Source organism: Rhea pennata, unplaced genomic scaffold (assembly GCF_028389875.1).
Source record: "Rhea pennata isolate bPtePen1 unplaced genomic scaffold, bPtePen1.pri scaffold_40, whole genome shotgun sequence".
NCBI classification, from domain to species: domain Eukaryota; kingdom Metazoa; phylum Chordata; class Aves; order Rheiformes; family Rheidae; genus Rhea; species Rhea pennata.
In genome coordinates, this window is record NW_026907681.1 from 2,169,291 (window position 1) to 2,193,079 (window position 23,789).

Consider the following 23,789-nt stretch of genomic DNA (forward strand, 5'->3'; position numbering starts at 1 on the left):
GACGCAGCTATGGTGGCCTCATCGGGAGCCAAGGACAGTGCTGGGCCTGGAGGAGGGAACACAGGAGTCCCCATGCAGGCAGCGGGGACCACCACACACGACAGCTTCCTTTGCTGGGTCCATCTGGATGAAGGAGCAGTTGGGAAGCCCTTGCAGAAAGTCTGCTGCTCATCTACTGCTCCAAGAGGCCACCCAAAGCAAGCAAGACAAGAGAAGGGAGAAAGGAGGGTCAGAGCCTCACCTCGGCAGAAAATAACCTTGAAGGGAGGTTTATCGCTGTCATGGAACCAAGCAGACCTTCAAAGCAAAAGGATTGAGAGAGAGAGAAAGACAGACAACATGTGAGTTCACGACAGGCCAAGAGCACAACCATGCTAGGGCCTCTGGTGTCCCCAAGAGGGACTTCATGCATGCAGCCAGGGCAAAGGGGTTTTCCTGGGAAACGAAGGCTGTACCTGCGAGAGGGCAGGGTCCTTGCACAGGTCCAAGTCCCTGCAAAAATTGCACTTCCTGCGGGTGACTTCAGGGAGCACATAGGAGCGGCAAGGGACCCGAAACTGGGCTTCTTCTGAGAACTCACCCACCTCAATGAGGCGCAGCAGGTCCCGGCGCAGTTTGTTTACTTGGTTAGTTATACTGGCATCCAGGGACAACACCTACAGGAGACAGTGTTAGGTAAGGCCACCAGCAGAGAAGACAGTCCTCACGGGGACTCACTCTGATGCGAGTGCTAGCTGGGCAAAACAAACTGATTGTAGAATTGCAACAGATTCTTTTTTAAAAAAGAAAAAAAGAAAAAAAAACACGGCCCACCCCACTAACCTTGCAGACGTATTTGATGAACTCTAGAGCTGGGTTGTTGAGTGGCAAGTAGGAGCCAGGTAGCACTGAGAACATGTCTGAGGGCTCAGTGGCATTACGGGAACCAGCCATCTTCTTCTGGATCTTCTGAGTGATGGTGAAGAAGCTCTGCGTGAGCTCGTTGGCCACGTAATCCTGTGAGAAAGTGATCACGCTTGGAGAGGAGGAGCAGAGAGAGCTCTTGAGCCATATGGAAGCATACGGGGACAGCAAGGTGGGCAGCTCCCTTCCTGCTGCAGGACTGGCCCAGCAGTGCTGCACACAGCTCTCCCATGCCTAACTGTGGCTAACCGTACTCACCAGGCATGGCTCCCGTCTCTCCCAATGCCTCCTGGAACACCTGGCTCGTGGCCCTCCTCTTGATGGGAGCGCTCCCAGGGGCATTGCACCGCAGCTCCTCCTTCATGCTGTGGTACACAGCCACAATGTAGGCTGCAGAGACACGTAAGAAAAGCTCCAGATGCAGTCCACGATGGGAGAGTGGCACAAGCGCGACTGTGCTTGTCGACTCTCCTGGGGCACCAATGACTAATCAGGAACTAGTGACCTTCTTCCCCTCTCTGAGAGAGTTCACACTGGTGCTGAAACCACCCAAACAATGATATTTACAGACACGGAGGTGGTTCCTTGTGTACTACATCCAGCACAGCGCAGTCTTTGACTGTAAGGGGTTCTTTGGATCAACATCAGAACCTCCTCAGTAGCACAGAGAGCTTCAAGAAGCTGTGGGGAATGCTGTGCATATGGCTTGGGCAGCAGCAGGGTGGGGATAGCTCTACTCACCAGAGGTAACATTCAAAGTAGGACCAGGTGAGCAGCAGACTGCACTCACCAGACACAATCATGAGGAAGCAGTTCTGACAGGAAGCAGCTTGGGGGAGAAACTGCACAATGTTCCAACTATTCTCTACCAAGTCCTCCACATTTGCTTCTCCATCCTCCTCCTCTTCTTCCTTATTCTCCTCTTCTTCCTCACTGTCCTCATCCAATACTTGACTCTTGCTAGTGTCCTGCTGGAATGGAGCACAAGCCATGCCCAGGCTTTCGGTTGGTGATGTCATAGCAATTCCCTATATCCAAACCAATAGCTCCCTGCTCAACTCAACCCACTGCACCCCTGTCTCTGCAGGACTGAGCACTTCCCATCTCTTACCTCCCCAGAGTGGACGCTAGGATGCACTCTTCCTTTGATACCTTCGTAATTTGCTGGATCCATGCACAGCAGGAATCCCCAGCAGTGGCAGAAGGAAATAGTCAGAGAGTGGAAGATCTCCTTTGAGTGGATGCTGGAGGGAAGAGACTGCAGTCACACACAGTGTTGGCATCTTCCCTAGCTAATAACCTTCTCCATGGGAGGCAATGAGGAGCAGGCGATGTTAGCAAGAGAGCAGTTCACTTCTCACATCCAACCATGCTTCAGCGAATGGACTCAGTACAAAAGGCTGCAGAGCAGTCATTAGCAGAACTAAGGGCTGCAGAGGAATCATACCCACGCTTCAACTGCCTCTTGTGTCAAGACGCCTGTCTTAGCAGCCCACACATCATAGCTGGGATGCTGAGAGCTACCAGAGTATAAGAGACTGGGTAGAGCGCAACTGCTCACATTCTCCTGAAGGTCTCTTTAGATTGAATCATACAGATATTTTTGGAATATTTCCCCATACAGCACAGTTAAGGGACAGATCCCTACTCCGGGCATGATGGCGCAAGAACCAGGTGACCTTGTCCGCTTTCTTCCAAAGCTAACTTTGCAAGAAATGCAGTGCTGAGGACCAAGAAGAGGCAAGAATCAGCATCCTCCTTCCACACCTTGAGCCATGTCTTAGCTCAGCCTCCAGAAGATTATCTCCAGGCCTGGCTTGCTGAGCGTACCCTTTGGCAGCCAAGTGTGCCCCACCTGTTGATGATGTACTCCATGTAGCCAATGGCATCCTCAGTTCGCCGTTTCTTGGTGCACAAGATGATCTGGTTGAAGTTGGCATAAACCACTGAAGAACCCAGACGCTTGAACTCAGCCACTAACGGTCAAGCAGAACACAGGATCTGGAGGCAGCAGGCTGGAGGAACTGCTGCTATTTAGCTGCCATTAAACAGGGAACAGCAAACCACAGCACAACATACAATTCAGGAAGGATGTGCTGCTCCAGCACAGCCAGTAGTCAAATGCGTTGGTCTCGCCATCTAAGGGAGCTCCAACCACAGGATGGCAGGCACTCCAACAAAAGTTGGACCAACTATGCATCTGGAAGTTACTGGGCCTTTCCAGAGGTTGTGCCACAGGTGCTCAGAAAGACACAGCTATGGGTGCCAATGGAGTACCACCCATGGCTATGTCCGTCTGCTCCACGCACAGGGCATGGCAAGCTCCATTTTCACTTACTGTAGGAAAAGCTTCTTCATCACGTTGTGCAGAGGGCGATGCAAAGCTGGGTTATAAAGCAGTGAGGAAGGAGAGCAGAGCCAGCGGTAAAAACGAATCACCTGGTTCTCTGCACAGATGTTGGGATACTGTGTGATCTCCTTCACCCAGCTCACCACCATGCTCTTCAGAATCCTGCCACGGAGCAGAGATGAGCATCACACCAGGCACATGAGCCCTTCCTCCTTTCACACACTGACATGTTTTCAGATAATGCTAGAGCAAGTGGCAACTCTGCCAAAGCAGAGATGCACTAGCTCTCAGCACATAAGCCACAGGGCAATTATGTGCCCCTATGACCTTGTGGAGATGAAAAGAGAAACAGGAAAGGGCAAACTCTTCAAAAGCATCTCCTCACATATGCTGGCTGAGCCACTAGGGAGAGCTGATCCTCAAGCCTAAAAGGGAGGATGTCAACAGACAAAGCTGGGCTTCGCCTCCTTCCCTCTGCCAAGCCAGCTGCCTATTGTGCTTCAAGGCACCCCACAAACCACATGCTAGTAAGAATCTGGAGAGGCTAAAGCCAGCCAGTCAGCTGGGAAGGAGGACCCTGCCCTCTCGCAGGTACAGCCTGGGAAGCAGGACCCTGAGGGCATCAGGCAGGATGAAACAGATGCTCCATCTCATGCTGACCCTTACAGACATACCTGAAGGGGTTGGAGCACAGGGCACTCTCATCATAGCTGGCTGGAATGTTGGCACCTTGGTTCCCTGTCACCATGTCTTCTAGAGATGCCTGCTGGATCACATCAAAACTGATACTCACGCTGGGACCTTCTTCCATGTCATTGATGTGATGGGACTGTAACACTGTGTTTACAGCCAAGCTCTGAATATCCGGCTCCAGACACACTGTGAACAAACACAACCTGTCAACAGGCAAGCAGGGCAGAGAACCAGCAAGCACACAATCCCCTCTCCAGGTATGATGAATGCACCCACTTGCCAGGACTTTCCACAAGTTGTAAGAGCTCTTTACAGGTGTTGCTGCATCTACCGAGTGCAACATCAAGATATTCATATCAGGAAATGGTGAAAGCCTGTATGCTACTGCAGCAGCATGGGAAACTGTGATGCTCTCCAGACTGCCACACACCTTGTGTTACAGGCCTTAAAGGACACTTTTGGCACATGGCCAGACCTCTCCCCTCTACAGCCATGATGCTATGTACGGACGGCCCCATTCACTGCACAGTTAAACAGCAGAGCACCTTCCAACAGAACTTGGATCTACTTCCCCTCCAGGGGCCACCAGCTTTTTCTGGAAACTGCAGCAGAGGTGCTCAGAAGAACTATCAGTCAGCTTGTTTTGCATCACAGAAAGATTCATCCTAGCGACCACCAGAAGTGATCTTCTGAATGCTGCTATGAGAGGCCACAAACTAGAAAATAATCTGTACTTAAATGCCTACATGCATTTTTCTATTGCATACAGGACTCTATCCCCAGGAGATGCCAATTGCATACATCCTGTCCAGATCATTGCTCAACTTCTGAAGCTGTCAGAAACTGCAGAACTGCTCAGATACTCTTCTGCCACTGCAGCCATCCTTCTCCTGAGCTCATAGAAGAGCACTTGGCTCGGCTCCCACTCAGTGCTATCCTACCTGTGGAGTAGCAGCCAGGGTTGTTTATCTCCACTGAGGCTCTCTCGTCAAACTCCATAACTAAACGGTTGTCATCAGCCTCTTTACCCCCCAGCTCTGGGCGGGCCGTGGGTGAGAGCCACGCCAAATGGTTGTGGCGATGGAGGTGGTGGGAGAAAAACAGGTCAGAACCAAAGGTAGACATGTCATCAGGGAGATTCCCAATGGGGATGTGGTAATATCTGAGGAAAGGAAAGAGGTACAGTCATCGGGGTAAACACATCAATAGAAGAACTGTGCCAGCATCATAGTTGCTTGTCCCAACAAGCGCAAGAGCACAGAAGGTGACAGCATGTGGCCTAATCTTGGCCTCAGGCTCCTGCAGTCTCGCTTTCCCACCCAACCAGGAACAAAGTAACCTCCCTAGGGGAATGTGGCCATGGCAGCAGGTGGGCCCAGGATCTCTCACCAGGACTGGGACAGTTCCAGATACTGGGACACCTGCTGGATTTCCTCTGCCATAGGGACCTGCTTCCCTTTATTTGCGACTGGAACCAATGGCTGAAGGGGCTTAGCAGCCCCCAAATCCTCTATGTCTCCAGTCTGGGAACTGGGTGTTCCCCCCTGGTGCTGGTTAGCTAGGACCTGAGAGAAATGACAGCAGGAAGATTTGGGGGCTGAGGCCACACTATCAGCAAGAGATGCCCATCAGCACAGCCAACTCCTTTCTCTCACTCTTATTACCTGTCTCTTGCCTTCAGAAGTGAAGAGCTCATTAATTTTCTTTTGTTCGTACACATCATTCTTCTCTAGGAGTTTCTTGTGCAGCCAGTCGGGATGCCGGACCCATGTGACAGGATTCTTTACCTGAGGAATATTGTCAAATCACACAAAAGCAGTCCCCAGAGCCAATGCCCTCTGCCTTTCCTCCCGTCACCACAGACCTGCAGCCCTCCTGTCCTTTCCCACCTCCACACCTGCTGCAGTGCTGCAGCAAGAGTGATGATTTTCTGCATGGTGCTGCCTAGTCTCTCAATATAGTAGTCCCAGTCCAGAATCTGGGCAAGACGCACAATAGTAGACAGTGAAGTAGATGGAGTAGAAAGGTGCTGCTCTGGGCTCTGCTGGGTGATGCAGGGACCAGCATTTCTCCTTGCTTGCAGTACTCTCCACAGCACTTCACTTTGTGACAACAAGTAACTGCTGCCCACATAGTGCCTCCTGAGGGAGGAGCTGCAGCCTAGTGCAGGAGAATCAAAGGCTGTGCTGCTCCATAGGGGCGTTCAACTCACCGCCCGCATGCTGAAGTCCTGCAGTGAGGGGCTCTCCAGCCATTTCCGGAGGTAGTGCTTCCGTACACTGGGCTCTGCTTGGAAGACAGCAAGTGGGATGGCCCTGGAGAAGATAGGGAAGCACCAACCAGCAGCAAGGTCACTGGCAGCACAGCACCCCATCTTCTCAGCCTGCACACACCTCTCTGGGCTTCTCCTCTCACCCCTCTGCTATGCCAACAAACAGCAGGCAATTGCACAGCATTACTCACCATTACAGTCTCTTTTATGGTCTAAACCAGTACACCAGCAATCACTTGGTCATGCCACATCAATTCACCCTGCCATTCCCTTCACATCCTCCCAAAAGTCCTGGCCCCTCAAGACAGGTTTACCTTTCTGTGACTGGAGACCCTTCTGCTTTCTTAGCAATGATAAACCGGCAGCTTAGCCCTGCATCCTTCACCATCTGGGCTCCCAAGAATTCTGCCAGACGCTTGGAAATGCTGATGCAAGTGGATTTCTGCTCCCCGGAGTCTTCTAGCTTGTGAGACATGGAACGGTTCTCTGAGATCAGCTCAAACAGCTCTCAATCAGGCATGTTGGCAGCCTGAAAAAAGGAACAAGGAAAAGAAAACACTATCAGGAACCTCATGATCAAACCTCATTGCTATTACATACATGGAACATTTAAACTGATTGTCACGGCTGTCTTTATGAGGAGTTTGTGAGCAATCTCTGCTCCAGTTGCCAACATGACCTATGGAATATAGAGATCATGGACATGAGGTCAGCATCAGAACTCCTGCTGTGAATGCAATGCTTTGAAATGATGTTGTATGGCAAACTCTTAGTGGGCCCAGCTCTGTAGTGCCAGATGCAAAATACAAAGGGGAAGTGCTCCCAATAAACTCCCAAGCAGAGCAGTCGCTACGGTTTCTCATCTCTCCTGCTCCCCGGTTTGAGGCTCTGTTTTCTGGCATTGTCTCTGCTCTTGCTGGTTATTTTAAAGCTAATCTCTTCTGGGCTCCTCAGAAAACATTCTGCAGGCAAACGGTTCTGCCATCCTCTGTCTCAGTGAGTGGCTCTAGAGAAAGTCCTTGGTGCAAGAGGACCACCAGGCTACCTCTGTGAAAGAGGTGACTGGAGGACAACGCTTACCCACAGTTAAGCGGTAACAGCTGAAAAAAGTGTTGTAATAACAGGTCTGGTGATAAAAGACCCTAAAGAGCAGCCCTAGAGAATCAAAGGGGCAGAAATTACAGGCAAACAGCCATCAGAGGCACAACGGACCAACCATTCTCTTCAGACAAAGTCCATCCTCCCTACAGCGTTGGGGCAGCTTTGACATCTCTTCTTTGGCCCCAGCCTGAGAAGACAAACATGCAGGGGATGCATATCCTGCAAACTCTACACTCACCTTGCTCTACAGTACATCCAACCAGTAATCAGCCACCTTGGCTACAGAGGCAGAGACCTCCTCCAGTGTGGTGCCTTTCAGAAAGGCCTCAAATACAGAAGACTGGAATATCTTCACCAACTGCAGCTCTCCCCATCGCTTCACCTCAAACCCTTTCAGTTCAGCCAAGGATCCATCTTCACTGAAGACTGCATACCTAGGATATAGAGCTTGTGCAAAACCTGGTCTACGCCAAGGAACACATCACCCAGGATGCTACTTACTACCCTCCTGCCAAAGTACTTCCAGTATTGCCAAACTAGGCAGCCACCAGGTAAGTTAATCCAAGCTGTGGGGCTCTGGACTAGCAGGATCTAGGCATATTTACACAGCTAGAGACAGTAACATCATGAACTACTTCACCTCTAGCTGCAAAAGCACATCAGCCTCTGCCCCCAACTTGCCAATACTAACTGGCAAAATGTTCTTAAATGCACACAAATAAAGGGCAAGAAGTGAGAGTCAGGGTGAGAGGAGTAGAGAAATGGAGTGAGATACTAGGAAAAGCCTTATAGAGGAGAATCAAGCTTTGTTTGGAAAATAGGAGGGGATGCTGGCAAAATGGACTCAGAGGAAACCGGACATCGCTATTGAAACACCTATGACAATACACTGTCCACTTTTTTTCTATTGTGTTTCGTGGATTTCATATGCCTGCCAATTATTTGTATCGCTCAATATAACCATCACAGGAAGCTTCAGTGGAACAGAGGTGAGACTCAAGCGTACATTGCTTTGTCACCCCTCCTCCAGGCAGTCTTTTCTTCCTCAGCTGGCAGTGGTTCCTGCCAGCCAGCTCCACACTACTGCTCTTTCCACTTTGAGAGTGGGCAAGAAATAAGTGCACTTGCTGACATCCCTAAAATCACAGAAAAAAATCAAGGGCCCCGGAGATAAGACTCCATGAGCAGAGTTCATTCAGTGCTTGACATCATCTTGACTTCTGCGACAGACTCCCTTGGCATGCAAAGGCACTCACAGTGGATGCTGGAGTTCATCCAACAGAGACATTCAAGCAGAAACAAACATAGTCTTGTAAGAGCAGGGAGTGCTGGAGGACAGTGACAGTATTTTTTGAACCCAGACCCAGGTCTGTGGGCAGTCCTCTCGTGATTGCTCGTGCTCGTATTTAAGGAGGTGGCAGGAGAAAGTCAGTGAAGTCAAGTGCAATTGCTTTTCTAGAACATGACGGCAATGGCAAGATCCATTCCTTCCCCTAGATGGGGATTAAAGTGGAAACCTCTGGGAAAAGTATTACTAGAGGTCTGTAAATTTGAGAGAGGGACAGACAGATTAGTGAATTTAAAGAGAAAAGATAGAAAGAAAAATCAAAGTTTGCCTGTGCATCTCAGAACCAAACAGGCAGACCATGACTAATCAGAAAGTTTGAGAAGTGCTGTTTCACAGTTATCTTCAGAAATTTACTGTCAGAGTGTGTCAATTAAGGCCAGGGCATAGCTGGATTCAAAGACTGATCTCATGCAAGGAACTTGCCATTTAAAGACAGCATGATCTCGGTGGAATGCAGCAACAAGCAAACCAAACATGCTGCCAGCTCCAGAGGACTGGCAACACGGGGCAAGGACTAACATGCCTCAAATGTAGTCAAGGAAGAGGACCCTCAATCCCTTCCCTTGGGGAAGTGGTGATTTTTCAAGCTTTGAACTCTTACCTTTTCTTCAGCTTCTTGCCCTCCTCCTTGGACGCTGGGAGGATCATGGCCAAATAGCGCCCATCCACTTCAAAGAAGATGCTGTTCTCTGAGCGTGTGGCATAGGTGAGAGAGGCTGGGTCCGCCAGCTCCTGGTACTCATCATTTGTGAAGCCTTCCTGCCGGCACAGCCCCAACAGAATAGCCTCACTCAACAGCTCGGCTGATTATACGAGCAGACAGCCCCCAGATACATCATCCTGTCTGAAGGGATCACTGACGGCCTTTGTTCCTTCTGGATGATGGGAAAGATCAATCCCTGCTCTCCTGAGGGAGCATACTTTATTCTCTGCTAAGATAGGGTAAGTTAGCTTGATCCCTTGTGACCAAACAACTCCTTGGAAAGCTACAGAACAATTTAGCAGGTAGGACTTAAACATGTGACTTGAAGAAAAGTGCAGGAGACTCTGAAGTCACTTCTTTCGGCTTATAGCCATAAATGGCTGAGCAAGCAGAGCATGGGACCTTGTTCTTGTCTTGACTCCTGCTGCTTCTGGCAGTCTATGCACAGAAGGAGACACCAACCCTGGTCTCTTACACTATACCCTCCCTGCTATATCAGACTCTCTCCTTCCACTCAAACGCCAGTTTGAGCTATGAGCTGTGCAGGGCAGAGAGTAGCTGTGTAGCAAGCAAAGCTGTCAGCCCCAACATCCTGCTCATTACACAGGGGGCCAGAGACAAAAGAGAGGCTGTCCTCTCGGCTGAAGCCAACTCCAAGAACAAAGATGCATACTCCGCTGCCAGTAGAGCTACTCCATTCACAAGAACTGCCTGATTGGCTTGCAGGCCTACAGAAGGCTAAAACATTTTCTTCCCTTTCACTGTTTTCACCAGACTGTACAGCTGGCTGGTACAGATGCCAGACTCACCTTTACAAGGATGTTCGGCATGGCACCTGGGTAGCAGATTGTCACCTTTGGCTTCTTTGCATTGGTTGACTTGATGACAAAGTTTTCCGGGAAGCTGTTGGGAAGCACACACCAAATCCCATCTCTATCCAGTTCTAGAGGTCTCCTAAGAACGGAAGAAAAAAAAGTCACCATCAGGAAGAGATTGGAAAATATGCCAAAGAACTGTTCTCTGTCCACAAGTCAGGCAGAGGCAGTGTCCTTTCTGCAAAGGAAGTCCTAGTCATACAACACCAGTTGCATTAATAAGCCATGGCAATGTCAGAAATCTGCATCTCCAGAACACCAGAGCTTCCACTGATTAATCCCACATCTATCCCACTGCCCCTCTTCTCTGCCGGTCAAATTCTGCCCTTACCCATCTGCTCACACTACATACAGGAGAACCTTTCTTCCTCAGCTCAGCACATACTCACCCAATCTGCTCAATCAGCTCCCTAGCCTGTGTGATCATATTTGCTCCAGTGAAGCACACAATCCCAGCCATTTCTAGGGAGTACCAGCGAGCTCTGTGAATGGAGGAGGGACAGTCAAAAGGATGCAGTGCCACCTCTTAAGTACTGCTGCGGGGAAGCGCATCAGGTCGTACAGAAAATAAAGTCTCAGGGAAAAAAGACAACCACAACAGCCCTTAGGAGATCATTTTCCTTTCCTTCCCTGTGATACTTCAGGAAACCGCACACCCTGAAGAATCACCTATAGACAAACCCTGCCACTCATTGCCAATGCTACAGGGCCTTGTTTAGCAAAAGTCCCTGCTAAGGGGACTAATAAATAAGAAGTCATTAGTAGGAACAAAAACAAGTGTTACAGGGATCACCTATTGTCGCGAAGAAAATGAGACATCACCACACATTCAATGTGAACGCTGGAGAATGTCCGACTTCATTGTGCAAGCGGACATACTTACAAGCTGCAATCAAGCTGCAGAGTCTGTGTAAAATCACGTGAGAGCATATAACAGCATAGTTGGCAAGTACCCAGGGAGAGTACAACGGGAGCTCATTAAAAAGTCCACTAAAACAAATCAGAAGCCGCTTATCATTCCAGAACTCCTCCATGTCCTGTCTCACATCTTGTTTTAGTTTCACAAGAAGGTCACCAGAAATTCTCATACTTGTACATTTCCATCACATCTGTCTTTATACAACAATCCTACTGTTTCACTTGAGACAAGCAAATCCCACAACCTATCATCCCCCTTGTGCTTCGGAAGCAGGTTAAGAAGGTGACAGCCTCACTAGAACAGCTCTGGTTTACAAGGCTCCTTGTTGGAGGACTCCAGCAATGACCGCAGGTGAGACTCACCCTTTACGCATGACATAGCCATAGAAAGAATTGAGGACACACTTGTGTGCCAGCTGCAGGGAGTCATAGAGGATTTCCATATTCTTGCAGCGCTTCACTTCAGAGGCATCGCCTGTCTCCACAGCCGCACACAGTTTTTTCTTCCACACCTGACGGCAAGAGGCAGAGTCAGGACAACCCTACATTCCACTACAGGCAGCATCAATAGTCAGATATTCCCCCCACCACAATCCTAATTTGACACTGTGATCTAGAACAGTATCAGTTATTAAGATAATTCCTCTTTCTTTTTGCTCCTTCTGCATTTGAGGGGGAAGCGTTGGGCATAGGCATCATGCTATATTAGGGAAGAGTCTTGCAGCATCAACTGTAACTCACACCCATAGTTAGAATTACCTAATCCCAGCAGAACTGCCATCCTACATCAATTCTGCCACACCATGTATTGTGCTGACAAGAACTAAATGCTTGCAGCAAGAGATTACATTGAGACTAACAGCAGAACCATTTCAGCAGAAGAGGCCTCCCAGCAACCTCCGTGATTCACAACAGAACTAGCAACAACTGCAAAGCAAATGGCTCTTTATGAAACTCTTCCAGAGACAGAGTCCCAGGGTCTTGTCATTTCTTTCAATATATTAGCAACTACATTTCAGGCTCCTCCCTCTGCCACAAGACTCCAAACATTTGAGAACTAGAACATGCTGCTTCTTTCTCCTAGAATCAATCACTTCTTAACCTAAGATCAAGTTTGTTTCTCTGCTTGTCTCATCCTTCTGTTTGAAGAGTACCCTACAGTGAACACAAACCAGATCACAAAATAGTTGAGCTGAGGATTTTCTAGATTCAGTAAAAGCCAAAAAAAACCTAGTTGTTTTTTTTCCTAGCACTGAAAGTGAGCTGTGACATCAGAGAGCTAGGAACCACTGTGGTAGCAGTTGTTTAGGATTCAGCAGGGGAAAAACTTGCACTTGCACCAGAGCTGTCAGGAAAGCTAATATTTCTTACTGACCATACAGATTGAGCAAAACGATCCTTTAGGGTTCAAGTTTTCAGTGAGAGGTGAGGACCTTCTAGCTTTGGCAGCACAAATAAAACAGAAATTCAAGCCCAGCACCTTATGCAGCCCCTTGAACTCACAGCGACAGTCTCTGAAAGCTCGTACACTGTCTACATAGAAAGAGTTCTCTCGCTGGCAGATGGTGGTGACACACTCCTCCACCTTGGTGACGTGGATCTGCTCATAAGCCTTGTGTCAATAATCTAGTTAAGGGAATAAATAAAGCTTTCTCAGAGATCAGTGCTCCATCTGGATACAGAGGAGGAAACTTCTCAGGCTCCAGCCATTGCTGGATGCGGTGATACTCGCTGCGGCTTGCAGGCACTGCAAAGGAATAGCAACTAGGAGCTTTCCAGGGGAGGAACAGGAAGCGGTCTCTGTGTCTTCAGCTCACGCTGCAAGCTCTATCCATGCTGCAGTGCAACAGGGAACTTGACAAAGCAGACAGCATGCCGGAGCGTCTTCTCCACATACTGCACCAGGAAGTCAAAGCCAGCAGGATTCTGCAAGGATACAGGAATGATACTGAGACCTCTTCTAGGCACGACACCCATCCTCGCACACCGTCCAGGGAAGGGGTGCAGGGGGTGACAGCTTCTGCAAGATTATCCATGCTCCAGCGTAACTTCGGGGATATTTGAAAACGGGCTCACTACTTAACAGAGCATGTCTCAGTATGGGTAGAGAGCAGTTCATCTCATCTGAAGGGCAGATGGCTGAAACAGGTCAGCTGAATGGCATCTTGAAATGCCCCTTCGTTCACTGATCAGCTCCGATGTGAGCAGGCAGATAATGTTGGCCAATTAGCTGGCCTGACCTCCATAGCCAACTTGAGCTCTCTAGAACTGAAGGACGGTGGCTTTCTGCTAAGAACTCTACAACTCACAAAAGTCTACACCACTGGCACTAGGGCAAAACACAAAGCAGAGAAGAGATGGTGGCTGCTCCCCGGCCCTTGGAGTTCTCCTGCAAAGGAGGCTATATAGGGCAGCTAACAAGAAGAGATGATTGCATGTATGTTCCACAGGGCAACACTTATGAGGCGGGGCTGACCCAGTAGTCAGCTGCTCACACATCTCACTGCTCTAAGGGGCCAAGGAGTTAGATTTAAGATCCTTCTAAATTCACAGTGCACGTTCCCTTAAGATCATTTACGAGATTAAGGCCACTAAAATAAGCAGCGCTGAGGTGTGGTGTATCACACAGCAGAGAGAGAATTTGCCTCTAAAACTTACAATCTAGACAGTAGCACCAACCAGAAACAGGTAAAAGAGGCCAAATGAAGAGGGCAAAAGAAGCTTGGCTTGAGTGGGAGAAGGACAAAGATATAATCCTGACGAGACAAAAACAGAGTCATCTCTGCCAACAACTACTGGCTCAAAGAAAACCAACCCTCCCCCCCCCCCAAAAAAAACCCTTCAACCAACCAATAAACAAACCCACACAACAATGAACCACTCTCCTTGCTGTAACACTGTCTTTACCCAATAGCCAGCCTGAGGTCATGAAGAGCAACTTCTCCAACCCTTCCCACCTAAACTCTAAGCAGGTTCATGCACTCAAGCCATGAATTTTATAATCATGTTCTATTGCCAATGTGTCACTGTTGCGTGAAGCATGCAGCTCTTTGCCCAGAAAAGAAATTGTTTCAGGCATGCACTCACCTCATCAGGCTCCATGGGAAGGATGGTGCACAACACGAAAATGAAAGGGTGCACATACTTCATATACATGTAATAGGTAGCAACTGCATCAGACACCGATCAGGTGGCCAGAGTCTGTTGAGGAGAAAGACAAATCAATCCCAGTCACATTTAATACAGCAGTTAACACGTACAACGGGAAACAAGGAAAGGTTGAAATCAGCAGGAAGATGCAAAAGGTATATTTCTGCATACAAACATCCCAGCGTGTAAAGAGTTATCAGTTGGCTTAAGACTGCATTCTGCTTTAACCCGAATTACATAAGCCAGCTCCGAATTAGCAGAAATGGGGAAGATGAGCTCACTGCCACATATCTGCACAGATGCCACTCTAGAGTGGTCAGGAGGCCACTCTTGGCCTACAGAGATCTCCAGGGCTTCAGCAGAAACCTCATTAAGGTGTCTCCTGGACTCTAGCAAACTACTGCTCCGTTGCAATGCCTCGAGTACTACCATTTTGCAGAAGTGTAAATAACACAAATATACAGTGCAACACCAATGCCAGAAACACATCAAAGAAATTCTATTCTTCCCTAAGCTTAAATTCTTTCAGGTGTCTGAAATTCAGCAAGATACACTGACAACTTCTCAAAGACACTGCATTAACTTAAAGGATTTCACAAAGCTCTAACTCAAAGGTTCACTAATATTGCAGATGCCCAGAGATACAGCACAGGGTGGGAATACCTGAGGCTCCTCTGTAGCCGTCCGGCACATCTCTTCAGGGTCCAGCTCCACTGCATCATAACCCAGTTTTGCTTTCGCTGCTGCTTTCAGGTTGTGACTTCCCACTGGCAGGTAACTCTCTCTCTTCACCCACCTAGACAGAATAATGAAAATGCCAGTCGACGAAGAGACAGCCCTGCACTTCAGAAAGGGCTGCTACGTACACGTACAAAAAAGATCTTGATTACTCTAACAGGGAAAGGTGAGAGCAGAACATCCAAATGCAGTGGAATAAGAAGCTGCACAGCTTTAGACAGTCTGCATATCTACCCATGCTCTTAAATCCTGACTCGTACAAATTCTGCCATTCAGATCATTTCTATTGCTCAGATTTTTCTCAACCCTCATACTTCAGAGACTTCAGAGATAAACATTTAAACACAGGAGGAGGTATCAGCAGGACTGTAAAGAGAGGCAGTTGTTTTCCAGAGTCTGGACACTGGTCCAATGTGAAAAAACATTCAAGTCACAACTGCCAAGACAGACAGCCCTCTCCTGCACACACACACACACACACACACACACACACCCACCCTTTCTTTTCCTCTCTGTGCGAGGCAGGCTGTTGGGTTAGAAAATGGCCCTGTGCCCACTACAACAGTTTGGTCTTATCCTGTCCTTTTACCTGCTATCCAGGACAGTTCTCAAGCCCCCAGTGACAGCCACCAGCAGACTGTATAAACACAGTTAGTCGTTCAGGCTAGTGTGGGCAAGACGTAACTTCTGTACATAATGGCACACAACGGAGTACCGAGTAGAAGCAGCACAACCAAAGATGGGGGTGCTAGTCCTTTCCTAATAAGATGTAACCCATGATAGCAGTGCACAGAGATGGAAAAGGGACAGCATTCAAATACATCAACTGTAGGCATTTTATACAAATTAACAGATAAAGATGCAGTTATACGGTACAGAGGCAGCATTCGGTACCTCAGACAATCCATGTGGATGCACTGCGGGGCTTTGTACTCTCCCTGGCTGCCCTTCTGAAATCCAATCTCCTGATACATATTAATTCCATGAGCTGCTGCTCTTGCTTCCACAAAAGGCCTGAGGAGAGAGACAATGCAGAAGAGAAGAAACAAAGCAGTCCCTTTCCTCCACCCCATCCCCACCCCAAGGGTTTCAGAATTGCTTTCTTGTAAGCTACTTAATGAGGAATTTTTCTTGTGAATTCTCCTTTGCTCCAGACCTTACCCGTGAGAGCTGGCCACAGGGAAAACTCCCTGTAGGGCAGAGCTACTGCATGAAGGAAGCTGCTTGTTTACATCCTATACCAGGAGGCAGAACATTATGATCGAGTTTCCCTCGCTCCCCAAAGGCTTGGCTGCTCTGGTCTCCCTATTGTTCTGCAGTTCTCTTTTGACACTTTGCCTGTTCTCCAGTTACTGAGGTCATCAGTGTACAAACATTGCCAAATCAACAACGATCTAGAAGTAGCTCAGCAATCCCAGGACCAACTGATGAGACTCTATAGAAGTTCGTATTTCAAAGCCAATAAACATAGCTCTGCTCAGGGAAAAAAAAAAAAAGTTCTGAATTCCACCTCCCCCTCTTCGACAGTCCTCTGCAGGCTGGCAATCCAAGACTCAGCCCAGCACTCCAGATAAAGAGCACATAATCAGGATGTAAACAGGTTCCCAAACTGGTTGGATAGTCTGCGTAGATAAGAACACACGTGGCTGCTATGTGACCTCCAGACAAAGGACATACAGGCTGGTATCCGATCGCACCCCATGGCCTAGACAACATTTCCTTTTAGAAACCAGGTCAGTTTTCATTCCTGATCTTACCAGTCAAAGAAGTCTCCATCGTATGTGACAATGATAGTAGGTTTGGTCTCCTGGACATGTTCAAACCACCTCTGGATTAAACGAGCCTAGTATGCAACAGAGGATTAAAAAAAAAAAAACCCAAAACAAAAAACATCTCCCCCACAAACACAAACACTCAGCAAATTCACCTCCTGCAGGCAGGCACTGGATATAATACAATTGATGCAGTCCTTCCCCTCTGCTCTTGACCTAGCTAGAGCCCGATCTGCCTCATCATCACACCACGAAATGAAAGCATCACCAGCACTGTGACTGTCCGCTGTGCTCCCCAAAGATACACTCTATTGGGTGATAAGCTCTCTTTGGCCTACAAGAGACCAAGGCAGATAAAAAGCAGCCTGATTTCCCAAGTAGAACCTACTTACCTCATCTGGTTCATTAGACACAGAATGGACCCTCACACTCCGGCTTGGGAGCAAATTCAAAGCCCTCAATATCCTCAGAGACAATCTCCTTGTTTGTGATCAGATAGCCCTAGAAAGTTGACAAAGGAAGAGTTACTGAGGACTCAGATCCCTGCTACACCAGGGACACGTTCCTGAACAACCTAACTAAAGGATGAAATAGATATTTCATCCCTAAAGGATGAAATAGTCTTCCATCGATGAGATAATCCTTGCACAGCTTGATAGGTAGAGCTTTTGTGAAGTGGGAACGACTCTTTGGAGGTCACCTTCTGAACAATTGCTTACAATCAACTAAGGGTGCCAAAAGGGAGACAACTTAAGGACTATACTCTCCAAATTACTACTGCCCCTCAAAGGGGCACCAGTAGCCTTAGCTGGGTTCTCCAACATACAAAACGAGGAAATCCTTATGCATCATTCAGACTAGACTTCAATTTTATTTCCACAGCCATTACATATAGACCAAGCAACTAGCAACAAAGCAAGCCAGGGACGAGACGGCCAAAGGTGACATGCTCGTTTGCTGTCTAGTATTTTGCTCCAAAGCATGAAGAAAAGAACTGTTGTTCCATTACCTGCCCATCAATCCTGTAGGAGATCATCATGATCCGGTCTGCCTCTGCATCAGGAAACTTCAAAGGGAGTTTGGTAGTTTCAATGTCAAAGGCGAGAACAACCGGATCCTGAATATGACCACATACATTAAACTCAAATCAGCTTTAGAATATGATTTAACGAGCAGTTCTCATTAGATTAACAACTAATTTACCTAAGTAGGTTTATGCACATCTCAGACCCAGTAGGCTTGACTGTAGGAGCCAAGGTAGCAACAGTGGTACCCACTGATAACCAAACAGCAAAATTCATTAACAGGAGAGAACGGAATAACAAAAGCTTCTCTTTAATGCAACAACCCCCTTCGAGAAAGAGAGTCATCAGGATTGACAGCACGTGAGGAAACATTGCGCAGGCAAAAAACACTTATTACCTCTATGCCTTTATAATAAAGGTTTCTTATGGCACTGGATTTATAAAGCATAGCAACGAGTTTAAGAATAGTTGGGCACCCCAGGAATCACCTGGAACAAAAAATGTACACCTCTCAGTTGGGCAGGGAGTGCTCACTTCACTAGATTCCTCTTCCTTTGAAATGGTTCAACTGAAATCAGACATCAGGTGTAGGAAACCAAAGAGAAAATTGGAATTCTCATTTGTACTTTTTAGTCTGTGTGACTAGGGGAATCCTAAGAAGCCCATGGGCCAACCGTCCTAAGGAGACCTCTTTCCTTGACAGCATAGACGTATAGACATCGCTCGCCTGGTCTCGCTCACTGTTTTTCCTCACAGCAGGAGAGATCTCTTTCCGCATCTTCACCAAGTCCTCCACCACGTGGAAGGATAACCTAATTTAGTTCCGCTTAAGACCCACCAAGTGATTTGGCTACAAAGCAACAAGACAGTGCCAGCTAAGGGTGGAAAAGAGTAATGAGGGAAAGGGAAGACTGCTAACAGTAAGAAACCGTTGGGAAGGCAAATTATACTGGCACACGTGGAAGAACTGGCCAAAGAAGAGGTAGTAATTGGATGGAAAGACTCGGAGTGAGAAGAGATGCTAGCAAGCACGTAAGCCAGCAAAGAACATGTGAGCTATGCCAGTTCACACCAAAGGCCATCTTGTCTTGTTGTCTGTTTCCAAGCGCAATCACCAGTACACACCCAAGAAAGAGTAAATGTATAGTATTTCCCTCTGCCACAACACTCTTAATCTCCAAGCATTTCTAGCTCAGGAAGTTTCTTGAGCATCCTGTGAAAAAGACTACGTGCTGGAGCAGAACATATATTTTATTTACTATTACTATAATAAGCAATTACTATCAATAAGCAATAATTAGCCTATTCATGATATGCAATGCAAACAGTGCTTGAAGATTAAAGGTAAGCATACTGCTTCCCTTTACTGCTTAGCCCCTTTCTACTCCACTTGAGCTCGAAAGAAAGAAAGAAAGAAAGAAAGATTAGGGTTATTCAATAGTACAGCAGGCAGAGGAATACTGACCAGATCCAAATCTTCTTTGGGGACAGTTTCTAGCTCTGAAATGTTCCCTTGAAACTTCTTGGAGAGGAAGGATGACACTTCTTGTTCACAGCCCTGCAAAGAAACTGGAGAATGAGCAACAAAGCCAGACACTTCTCCAGAGGAGAAGACAGGCTCACAAGAGGTTCTGGTACTAGTGTCCTAGAAGATGGTTGGTCACAAGGCCTCTCAGCTTACTGGGGAACCCTTCAATCAAACCTGCCCTTGTCTCTGGGACCTCGGCCACTAGTTTACTCAAGACCCCACTTGCCAGTGCGCACCTTCCAAGTCCATACTCGCCTTCTGGGTAGCGATGTAGAAATACGGCTTATAGGGCAGGGCCACCCAGGAGAAATCAAAACCGGTGAACATTGCACGACCCCGCAGCCAAGGAGAGAAACCAACCCAATGGTTCCCAACGGAAGCAACGGGCACTTGCTTCCGTGCACTGCCCTTGCTGCACGTTGCTGGCATTTGTGCGCCACATACACATCCCTGCATCTCTGCAGCACCCACCTTGGCCCCCAAGGGTCCCAGGTGGACCCAGCGTAGGGCAGACAGCGCTGCTGCCTTGTGGGTGATGCCTGGGGCCCAGAACAGCCAAACCGGTGGGGGCAGGCAGGAAGCCCAGCCCGGGCACCAGCGCTGCGCTGGAGGAACGGGATGCACCTCGAAGCGGCTCCCATCCTCTGGGATGAAGTAGTCCACAGCGCTCACCAGCCGCCGGTCCTCACCCAGCACCTCAGGTCCTCACCCAGCACCTCCGTCTGCACATGCACATGGCCTGTTATGACACACGACCCCCCCCGCCCCCTCCCACCCCAGTCCTACTGGGTGCCTGTCAGTGACACCTCCCCTGCCCCAGTCCTACTGGGTGTCTATTGGTGACACCTCCCCTCACACCCAGGTCCTACCGGGTGCCTGTCGGTGACATCTCCCCCCCCTCCTGCCCAGGTCCTACCAGGTGCCTGTCGGAGACATCTCCCCCTCTCGTCGGTGACATTCGCCCCCCGTCCTACAAGGTGCATGTCGGTAACCCCCCCATCCTTGTCCCCCCTAGTCCTACCAGGTGCCTGTGGGTGATACCCCCCGCCGGTGACATCCCCCCCCCGGCCCAGTCCTACCGGGTGCATGTTGATGAGCCAGCCCGTGCGCTCGCCACGCTCCGTGGGCCGCTCGAAGCCGAACAGTGTGTCCAGCCGCTCTGTGCGCTGCGAGCGCTCCAGGCGCTTGAGGGAGGACAGCGAGGAGCCATCGTCCCTGCAGGACGCCGCGCCGCCAGCCGCCGCCCAGTCCCCCACGCAACCCACCACCCCCTCCCCACACACACACACCTCCCGCTGCCGCCTGGCCCCAGTGCTCACTGCCCCCCCCAGCCGCCGCCGCCGCCCGGCTCCGCGCCGCCCCGCAGCACCATCCCGCCGCGGCCGGAGCAGCCCCGCGCGCTGCCCCCACCTCCCGCGAGCGGGAAGCCTGCCAGCCCCGCCTCCCCAGGGAGAGCACCAATCAGAGAGCGGCACCGCAGCCAATGGTCGCTCTCTTCCTCGACCTCTGCCCCGCAGCACGGCGGCTGCGCTGGCCACGCCCCTCGCGGCACCTTCCCGGGCAGGCCCCGCCCCCGCCCCGGCTGCCGCTGCCGCGCACGCGCCTGCGCGGCGGCGCCCGGCGCGGCCCGACCCGGCCCAGCCCGGCGCGGCCTGTCGTGGGGCGGCGGCGCTGCGCGGGAAGCGGCTGCTGCTCCCGAAGCGGCGCCGTCACGGGGGCAGTTGCGGACCGGCGCCGCCGTCTTGGCCGCCTCTCCAGGTAGCCCTCCGGCTGCGAGGGAGCTGGGAGCCGGCTGCGCCCCCGAGGAGCCCTGGCCGGCCTTGAGGCGCGTGCCGGGCTCCTTGGGCCGTGCGAGTCTTCCTGCCTGGAGGCCGGACGGGCTGCGGGGAGCCGTCGGGGGCCGAGGCGCAGCGTGCGAGCTCCGTCCTTGCTGCGCTTTGGCGGGGCGGGCTGAAGCCCTGGCGGGCTGCGCGGAGCAGGCCTGGCATGGGCTCGGCGAGCCTGGCCCGCCCCGTCTCGCTGAGGTGCCGCCCGGCCGTTCAGGGCGCGGGAGGGAGCTGGCCGCTGAAGCTGGCTGGCTTGCAGTGAAACAGCAAGCAGCACTGCGGTCAGTCTGTGGAGTCACTGCCTGGGAGAAGAAAAGAGGGGCAGGTGCTCTGCAGGGACCCTAAAAAAAATCTCTCAGACGTCGGAAAACTGCACTGTGGAGGTCGTGCACAGGAAGCGCTTTCTGCACGGCTGTACAAACCGTGTGTTTGGGGTTTTAAGCATATGCAGTGTGGAAATCGGGAGGCTCCTGGGAAGTTTCTTTCTGGGCCCCAGCCAGCTGCGAGCCGGCACTGCCAGCTTGAGCAGCCCGGATTGCGTTGTCCTTCCGTGGTGCTCGGGCGGTGTTGGGAGCACGTAGGAAGCACCGCTGCCTTTTGCCCAGGCTGTGCTCTGTCAGCGGCCCCTTGGGCACAGCCCCCGCTACTAAAGCAAGCCTCTTCTGTGTTGGCCGCTGCTAAGGCTCTTGTAAATAAACTAGGGGGAGCACACTGTTTTTTTGAATTTCCTTGTTTGTATTCAGTTGAACTTCTTGAACTGGATCCTTTCTAATGACCCAATACTAGTATTATTTTAATAAGAGTGTAAATTACCAAAGTTGTTGTTTTTTTCCAGATATGAATGTCATCATTATAAGATAGATGGGATGTACAGGGTTTGTGCTTCCTCATCATAATTAAATAAGCAAATATTAAAGAAAAATGTGGGGAGAAAACAGGTGGTTAACATAAATCTGATTTTAACCAAAACTATGACCATTGAGTTGCTGAGGACTTCTCAGTGGGGGATGTTTTGGAAGGAAGGGCACTTTCTTTCTCTCTCCCCAAACTGTACTGCCAGCCATCTGTTGATAATTATTGTCCAGTCTCTGCTGAGAACTTGTGATAGTTAATATTTCCTCACCGCTTGAACAAATAAGCGATAATCACTGCAAGGTACTTGACCACAGGAGTAGAAAGATGAATAGCGTGGAAGAGTCAGTGTATACCTTGGTTTGTGAAAACAGCTCAGTTTTCTATAAGTGATTATGACAAATTCAAATTCTTGACGACTTGGAGAATGAGTACATTGAGTTACATAGTATCTCTGGAAAAAGTAAGTTAAAAGATCAAAATTATCAAAAATCTTAAAAATTCTCCATTCCTGTTTGTTTCGTATTATTTTTAATTTACATTATCCTTTCTCAGAGGAAATATTGAATGTTTATAGCTAAGCTGGGGATAGCTCACTTCATGGCAATGTTTATTCTCTTAACCTGTCAAATCTTTATAGTTTTATTGAGCCCTGTGTAACAGGAGAGTAGAAATCATTCACTCTGGTTTAAAAATGGCCTCTGAAACTGTCCAAAATCATTGTTGTGATTTTGTTTTTCTTTTTTCAGTTATGTTAATAATACATACTAATAGGCTATGCCTTTAGTTCAAAGACCTGTAGGTTTACAAATAACAGCTCTTTCAACTTTGTAATACTCTTGATGTGATAGCTTCTAAGTTTGTCTAAGAGTGGTCTGGGAATCTTTTTTTTTTTTTTTTTTTTTTTTTTTTTTTTTTTTTTTTTTGAGGCTTCACAGTTGGACTTTTTCTATCTCTACAGTGACAATCTCTGTGTTTTTTCCCAACACGTAAAACTCAAGATTTTAAAAACTTATTTCTGGACCCACAGAAAACTTCAGATCTTAGCTCTTTGAAAACTCACTCCCTTTCAAAATGCCACAGAGTACGTTTTGCTGATAGCAAGAAAAATGTGTGTTGCTATTGAAATGGCTTTGGGTAATTTGATCAAAATGTCATCAGGCCTGATCCATTTGAGTGTATACTTTATGCTTATTTTTTGGTTATTAACTTTCCTTTTCTTCATAGGTTTCAGTAGGTACAAGTCCTTGACGGCTTGCAGCACCTTTTCCAGAGGAAATGAACTGGGCAGCGCTGGTGTGCCCCGGTGGGCATGAGAAGCGTCTCAGGGCTCCTGGGACCTCAGAGGCCTGCCCTGAGGTGAGGTGGGCCTTGGGAAGAGGAATGGAGAGGATGGCGGGTTACAGAGATGTGTGGAGCTGCCAGCAGAGACCCCAGGACAGTCAGTGCGGAGCTGCACGTGGACGTGATGTTGGTGCCTGTAGCTCTCCTCTGCCGCTACCAGTTTGTGGCAGGGATCCCCCTGCCTGCCTTGGCTTGGCAGTGTTTGCGGGCTGCTGAGTGAGGGATCACGGGAGGGGAGATGTGTGGAGACTGAGCGGAGCTTGCTGGCGGATGCAGAGACGTGGGGAATCCTAGTGAGCACAGCTGCCCCTGGCTCAGTTCCCATGCCAGGAAATGGAGAAGAGGGTTGACTGTCTACTCCGGAGGACACACCAAGGAAAGCCATGCTAGA

General features: G+C 49.2%; 2 pseudogenes; both read right to left on the reverse strand.

Annotated features, from left to right (window-relative positions):
* Positions 1-279: 279 nt before the first annotated feature.
* On the reverse strand, positions 280-17,877 carry LOC134154765 (DNA polymerase epsilon catalytic subunit A-like; annotated as a pseudogene).
* Positions 17,878-18,047: 170 nt separating this feature from the next.
* On the reverse strand, positions 18,048-22,656 carry LOC134154766 (DNA polymerase epsilon catalytic subunit A-like; annotated as a pseudogene).
* Positions 22,657-23,789: the final 1,133 nt, after the last annotated feature.